The sequence below is a fragment of the Mauremys reevesii genome, linkage group 5 (assembly GCF_016161935.1).
Source record: "Mauremys reevesii isolate NIE-2019 linkage group 5, ASM1616193v1, whole genome shotgun sequence".
NCBI classification, from domain to species: Eukaryota; Metazoa; Chordata; order Testudines; family Geoemydidae; genus Mauremys; species Mauremys reevesii.
In genome coordinates this window covers 5,174,809-5,182,302 of record NC_052627.1, presented here as the reverse complement: position 1 = coordinate 5,182,302, position 7,494 = coordinate 5,174,809, and the positions used below count along the sequence as shown (strand labels likewise).

The window sequence follows — 7,494 nt, the reverse complement described above, 5'->3', positions numbered from 1 at the left end:
CCTGATTTGCAATGTACATATAGTTAATATAAAAAATTATCCAGCAGTGTTACAAACACATCTTACAGATATTAATGGTAACAGATTACTGACCAGCAGAATTGCTCAAAAATAATTAGACATTTTGGAAGAAATAAATTTGAGAAAAATTTTATTTAAAAAAAATGGTATTTCATCAACATTTTTGGCAGATTTTTTGGGCATTTTGTCAAAAAACAAAACTCTTTTCAGTTTTCAAAAAAGGAAATTGGTTTTCTGCTAATCAGTTTTTCAATGAGCACTGAAATTCTGTACAAACTTTCAAATAATTATTTGAAAATGTCCTTGGGAAATAAGAGACATTCCCTAGACAGCTCTGCTGGCTTTGCAAAATAAGTCAAGGAGACGTCAGGAAAAAAAAGCCCATTCCCTTAGCTGTGAATAACGAAGTCCAGATTAAACTCTACCCTTTTCTATTGTCTTTGATGCAGTTTCCTTCAGTGGAACAGTAGTAATAGGGCATTTCTATAGCACCTTCCATTTGGAGATCTCAAAGCGCTTTGCAGACAATCGTGAGTCTAGCTGTACCCTTGGGAAGAAGGTAGATATCACCTTTGTTTCACAGATGAGGAAACTGAGGCGCAAAGAGCTTACACGAATAAGGGAACAGCCCAGCCTCCCCCGTCACTGCCGAGAGGCTACTCTGAGCGTCACAACCAGTGCAGTTCTGCTACGCACAAGGGAGCTAGCTGTCGGGGAGAGACTGTACCCTGCCTGCACAAGGGGAGCAGCCAGCATAAGGGGAGAGGAGGCAAGTGTGGCGTGGGCTAGAGGATTTACAGCTGAGCAGCCCATGGGGTTATGTGGGGGCTAAGCCTCTGAGCTGGAGTAGCTTCAGTGGGGTGGCAAGGATGGATTCTGGACCAAGATGGGGGACGTGGCATTCCAGGCCGCATGAGCTGTATTGAGAAGTGTGGGATAAGGGAAGGGAGAGTCAACATACGGCTAGTAGTGGCCATAGTATCACAGCCGTAACTGCGGGCTGATATCTGTAGCTCCATAGCAAAGTAGCATAAAGTGACATGGGCTTTGCATGAGCAGGAAGGGGATGATATTTTTCTCTGTGCGTTAGCTAGAAAAAATATACTCATTCAAGAGAAACAGAGGTGGTGTAATGATACATAGTGGGGGAAAAATCACATTGCAATTACATTGTGATGCTTCTACCACAGTCATTCTGCACTTGGATTATTTCCCTTGCCTCACTCAATTGCATCAATTAGCGCTGTATAGTCAATTTTGGGGATCATTTTTTCAGTTTGGCATTGCAGAATGGTGTTCCCCCTCCTGTTTTGTTGCATGGATCTTTACATTTTCATCCTTCTTGGCCTGTTTTGGAATTGCACTGAGCCACATTATACTCATTTGCTAATTTGCGGCTCTTTTTTTAATGTGTGCATAGGTTTTACACAGCCCTTGCAGCTACATTCACTTTACATTGGATGAGTCTCTTGTTATGCAAAGAGTAGCACATTGGTGACAGACACGGTTGAGAGAACTTGCATGATTTTCTCCTGCCCGCCCCCCCCAAAATGTGGCTACAATTTATTTTAATGCATACCTCATGGACCTGTCTCCCATTCCACTTTGTGGAGAGTTTTTTCCTCCTCCTGCTAGCCACACCTGAGCACCTCCAGAATTAAAGTGGAAGTGTTTTGCTGAGAGCAGTGTTTGAATGCATGCTTTGAATTCATCAACTCTTCTGTGCCAGACCGCCTGAGGCAAAACTGATCCTGTGTGTGCAGGATAAACATTCCCTGCTGACCCTAGTAGGCTAGCATTTCCACCGAGCCATCTTGGGTTAGGATGTATACACTAATTATGTCCCCCTGCACTGGAGGGGCAGACCTGCGTAAAAATTTGGCACCAGTTTGTCAGCCTTCACAAATTTGCCATCATTTTGTGAAGTTTGTTTTCACAAAGAAAAAAGCTAATGGGAAATGCTGCAATAACTACCTATATATATATATATATATTTTTTTTTTGGAGGGGAGGAATCCTACAAAAGGCTATAAAGCACAAATATTTTCATATTCATAAACCAAAAGCACGATCTTTGTATGACACATATCTAGGATAAAGAGAAAACATATAATTAGTAATCATAATTAATTGTCACTTCAGTGATAGTTTGGTTATCCTAAAGGATCCCAAAGAACTTTATCCCCTGGTTACAAAGTGACAAGAGTCATCTTAACCACCACTGAAATTTAGTCACCTCTGTGAAGAAAGTGCGGCTCTAGAGAACATTGCACAATGGTTTGGGCAAGAAGTAAAGAATCCCATTGTCCAGTCAGGCATGTCGGAGAATTTAGGTAGGCATAATATATATATTACAACTGCAGTCTGGTTAGGATTCTCAAGCTAATTTACCAAGTCGTGAAAAAGCATCATAAGCTTTTTAATGAGGACTCGAGTTTGATAGCTCATTTGAATAATAAAGGAAACTAAAACATCTCCAAGGAGATTATCAGCATCCCACAATGTTATATAGTGAGATCTAAATGATCTGGAGAACCTCAGTTACCCACATTTCTGAGTTACCTGAAAAAGGGCAACCCCCAAAAGTCTGTTAATGACACTGAAAATTCCCCCCCTTACCTGAACCCTGTTATCCATCGCTAACTCTCAGCACACCTGGTGGCATTTGGGTAAACATAAAGAAGATGACAGTCACAATGTAAAAAAATACAGTCCTTTTTTGTTCAGTTAAAGTTAAGATTTTTCTGTATATTTTTAAAATTTACATTTTTTATACATTTTGTAAACATAAAGGACAGTCAGTCTCTAGTTATTATAACTAGCCATAACATTCCAGTGGTATGAAGGATGCACGTTGTTTGATCACCCACCATTTGTTGGCATGTGAAGAGAGAAAAAAGAAGTGAAAAATAGCCACGTAGGAATCTGAAGGCAGATCTGAGCTGGTGTAAATTGGCATAGCTCTGTTGACTTCAATGACAATTTACCCCAGCTGAGCATGTGTCCCATAATATTCTCCCAGACCCCATAAAGGTCTCTCCTTTTCACAACAGCCTCTTCTGTTGGGCCGCAGTTGTGCAAACCCTGGAATATGGCTCACTACGTTAACTCCAGTGTGTCAGCAGGTGTAACACAAACAGGTTTGCGTGCTTCTGCTGTATGCCATCCTCTCAATATAATAAATCACTGAGCTCTGTCTGGTTCTGCTATGGTTTTTGTATTTGCCCCATTACACCTGTCCATAGTAAATCATGCTGAAGGTAGATAAACAGGTTGCAAATTGGCTTTGTGTTGTATACAGGACTGATATCCCTGAGCAGACGCTCTGCAGATCACAACTTGAAGTTCATATCCTGCAAGTGAACTATAGCTTTTACTTACAAGATTTACCAGAAACCCAGTGATTTCAGTGTATTTCTGTTTTATTTATTCGTTAGCTTTAGAAACGGCACTTAAAGTGACAATACAACAAGAAAAATAGATTATTCTTTCATCTACTCCCCCTCCCCTTTGGCTACTATATGGCAGCTGGGGTCTGCTGTGATAAAATAAAGGTGTGGTAGAGACAACAGCTGTGCAGAGCTGAAGAGTTTATTTTCTTGTTGCTGGCTATTAGTGTGGCTGTGTTCAAGCAGACAGAGCAGTGTTTTAGGGGCTGTATTTCACCACAGTGAACTTGTTTTGGGAAGATGTGGTCAAGCAGCAGTTCCATGAGCTACCTTACTTCGCAGGACAGATACGAGTGGAGTGGAGCATGGCGGTCTGGGGGCAGTGCAGTCCCTGAGTGCTTCTATAGAATGGAGCAAAATGTGCTCTCCCGAGGGTGAAGTCATGGCCCTATTGGAGTCACTGGGAAATTTGTCACTGAATTCAGTGGGGCCAGGATTTCACCACTGATGTCTATTGGTAGATGTCAGCAGATATGCCAGGGGCTGGAGTCTAGCGATATCCTCTGTCTCACTGACCATGACCCCTATAGAGTATGTTCGCTAGGCTACTCACCTAGCATTCAGAGACTTCTAGGTCAGCATCCACCCGCAACCTCTCTCTTCGCTTGTAAGCACACCAGCACAGGGGAAAACAGAACGTGGCCCTGCAATTTAGGACTCCATCACCACTAGCTGGGCTGGTGCAGTTGAGGACTTTTGAACAGTCCTAGCAAATTGAAAACGGGCCTCTTAAAATGTTGCTCTAAACAGATATTATTTACAGATGGCAAGAAGAATCCAAAGTATAAATTCAACTTAGGAGGACAAATCTTGTTGGTTGATATGTTAGTAAACCAACTCACCTGAATAATCCTGAGCTTTAGACAACGATGCAGCCTCCTGGATTGAAAATTCAGCTCCTGCCTGGAGTGAACTTGATCTCCCGACATTTCAGGGACTGGAGATCCTATTGCTGGTGGCTCAGTTTAGACTGTGGTATAAACTATTCTGAGCATTGCAGAGCTGAATCCAAACAGCTGACGTTCAGCTCTGGAGTCAAACTGTCTGTCTCCTCTGACTAAGTAGGGCAGGTTAGACGCAGTCCATTATTTGTGTGTGTTTTTTCCATCTGCAGATAACAGCAAACATAGGAATGTAAAGAACTAAATAATTCAGCACACGTAACCAAAGTTCCTGGGAACTTTTTCCACTAGAACTTTTCTATTTTAAAGGGAAATGAAAGTTTTCTCGTCTACACCTCAAAGCTCATTGCCAGAATGAAAAGACTTGTGCTAGAAGAATCTTATTTGCACTTTCTCTCTAGTGTCAAGTATCGTTTGGCGATAAGTTGGATTCTATACATCTTCAATTACTAGCCCTCTCAGATCTGACAGCACTTAATTACTCAAGACATGATCTGCTAAAAGCTACATCTGGAAACGATGTCACTTTTTGCTTTTGGCACTGGAAAAATCTGACTTATGTTAAATACATACTTTTAAGCACAAAGCTTTGAAAGAAATTAGGACAGCTGAGCACTCCCTTTTATGGATTAGATTTTAAAATATATTGCACATGCCTTTTATTTAATAGATACCATATTTCACCATGTTTCTATGCTTCATGTTCTCTCTGTTTCTGGCTGTTGGACTGTCTCACTTCTCTAGCCCCAGTGGCCGCTCTTATGTCATTGTTCTTTCAGCTGTAATAGGGAGTGGTACCTTCTGAAACTCCCAGCCTAACAAATATGTCTCTTCTGGATGAATGGACTGGATCTGCTGCTACATGAGTGAGATGCTTTTTCCAAGGCTGGTCAAGATTCTCCTTCTAATGACCCTGTGGGCAGAATACTGAGTCTTGTCTCTTGTACGTTGCTGATGACATTGCAAGGCTAGTACCATTCTTTTTTCAGTGTACAATTTGACTGAGCTAATCATACATTGCCTTTTATTACATTGATCTAGCTGGTAATAAGTAGTTCTGACCCATTGTTGTTGATTTCAATTCCAGTAGTATTCAGAGGCTACAACAGAGATCAGGACCCCATTGTGTTAGGCTTCTGTAGAAACATAAAAACAGGCCTTGCCCCAGAGAATTTAGAGACCTTCTTCAAAACATATTTCACCATTTAATAAACTCTGAGGGAAGTCAAAGACCAGTATCATTGAAATGATGTTCACAGGATGTTTGACAAACTTTTCCATGGCCTTCACAGTGTGCAGAATGCACTTATTAAAATACAGATGACTGAAGGACTGGCACCAGGAATAGCTCTGGCATATTTGCCAACATTATGGTGGGCAGAACCGCGACATTCACTGGCTATCAGAGAAGACAGCTTCAGTCTGAGTCCACTTTTTCCATGCTCAGACTGGTAAACAACATGTCACATGCTAATAAGTTCAGTAGATATGCTCCTGTATCAACATAATTAGAGCAACATTTTATAACAGCTTGCTCTAGTAAATCATCCATTGCTTTGATTGCAAGTTTTAGAATGGGTCTGGGCACTGTATGGTGGAGTCTAGTCAAAAAGCACATTGCCACGGATCCCGATGCACCAGGGTGTACTATGAGAAAGCAGTGCCACCTGCCATCTTAATTAGACCACCTACTGGTAGTGGGAGGTTCAAACACAGATGGCCATCAATATCTGGCAATTTCATTTCAGCAGCATGAGTACTGCTGGCATGTACATGAAAAACAGCCGTCATAAATGAAAATGATAAAAGCCTGGCACCAGCATGGCACAATCAGCTTGAAGAAGCAATGTGGAGTTTACTACTGAGACCCCACACATCTCTTGCCATTTGGGCTGGAGTGGTACAACACAAAGAGGAAAAAGTCATGAGAAACAAACGGAGGAAGAAGGGACTGTCTCCTGCAGTAACATCATTCCACCAGATTGCTTTGATGTTTGCTGCACCATGCGGCACTACCTTGTTTCATCTCTTGCTAAGTCCTTAAAGAAGATGAACAATGAAGTCACATATCTGATCGATGCAAAACAAAAAATCAGGCGGACCCTCCATTTTTAGTTGTGCAATTTTAATCTTCTCTCCATACGCCATCTCTATGGGGACTGGGATTTCCAATCGGGTCTTTAACTCTAGACTGGCACGCTCAGTGTTAGAGAAAATCCTCCAGAGCTGTGACTAGCACCATTTTGTATTTGACCCATACAGAATCTGACTGACAGAAAGATCCAACGACAGAGACAGGTGGATTTCTAAGGGGTTACCACTGGACCCCTTTGTCGGTGAAATGGACTAGAAACAGTTCTCATACTGTGATGCGCGAAACAGAGGACCTCATTTACCCCAGTGTTGTCATTCTGGCACCTTTCACAAGCACTTAATTCATTTTAGAGAGGGGATAAGGATTAAAAATATTCAAGTCTCTCCAATCAGTTGCAATTGTTTTACCTTTCAGCTATTGTTTCACCCATTTGTTCACAATGTGCCCTAGTTTTAAACAAGAGCTGGTTCCATCACAGACCTCTCGCCCTTCTCTGAAGCCGTGGTGACACAACAATGTTGAATTAGTGACATGGCTGTTGTTGCCACTGAAACAATCTGATGTCGTCATCATCACAGGATTCTGACTTCAATGCAGGCTCTAGCAGAAGGTGAAGCTGAGCTGTGAGACCATTAAAAGCCAGGTGTCTTCAATAACAGCAGTAGGCTTGAAGAATAAAGCTGGCCAAATATAATTTTATTGGAGATAAATGTTCTCTTTCTTTCCAGGTTTGTTCTGGTAGGAAAGTCTGTCTCAAAAAAAGTTAAATCTGCATTTAATTAATCAAACACTCTGCTGGTTTCCCAATAGGCAGATAGCAAAATCAGCTAATTAGTTCATTCAAAAACATCTGCTAACCTTTTTGTGCAGGGCTCTATTTTCCTGGTTACACCCTTGATCCCGTCTTAAAAACAGGGTGTGAGGTTAGTTTCTCTCTACTCTCTAGGCACTTTGTCTGCAAAGTTTCACAGGCACCAAATGTCTACTAATGGCTTGTTATAATTGCTTCCAGGATACTTTACTGTCA

At 41.6% G+C, this 7,494-nt stretch overlaps 1 long non-coding RNA gene across 3 annotated transcripts; it reads right to left on the bottom strand.

Annotated features, from left to right (window-relative positions):
• Positions 1–2,028: 2,028 nt before the first annotated feature.
• LOC120406849 lies at positions 2,029–6,971 on the bottom strand. 3 transcript variants are annotated; one of them, XR_005599633.1, is made up of 6 exons: positions 6,875–6,954; positions 5,171–5,285; positions 4,313–4,578; positions 4,024–4,176; positions 2,641–2,676; positions 2,029–2,110 (listed from the first exon to the last, which is right to left on the bottom strand). It is a non-coding gene; the product is annotated as an uncharacterized LOC120406849 (long non-coding RNA). The 3 variants fall into 3 exon arrangements; XR_005599631.1 differs by lacking the exon at positions 5,171–5,285 and having other exon boundaries at positions 6,875–6,971; XR_005599632.1 differs by lacking the exon at positions 6,875–6,954 and having other exon boundaries at positions 5,171–6,543.
• Between the last annotated feature and the right edge of the window lie 523 nt (positions 6,972–7,494).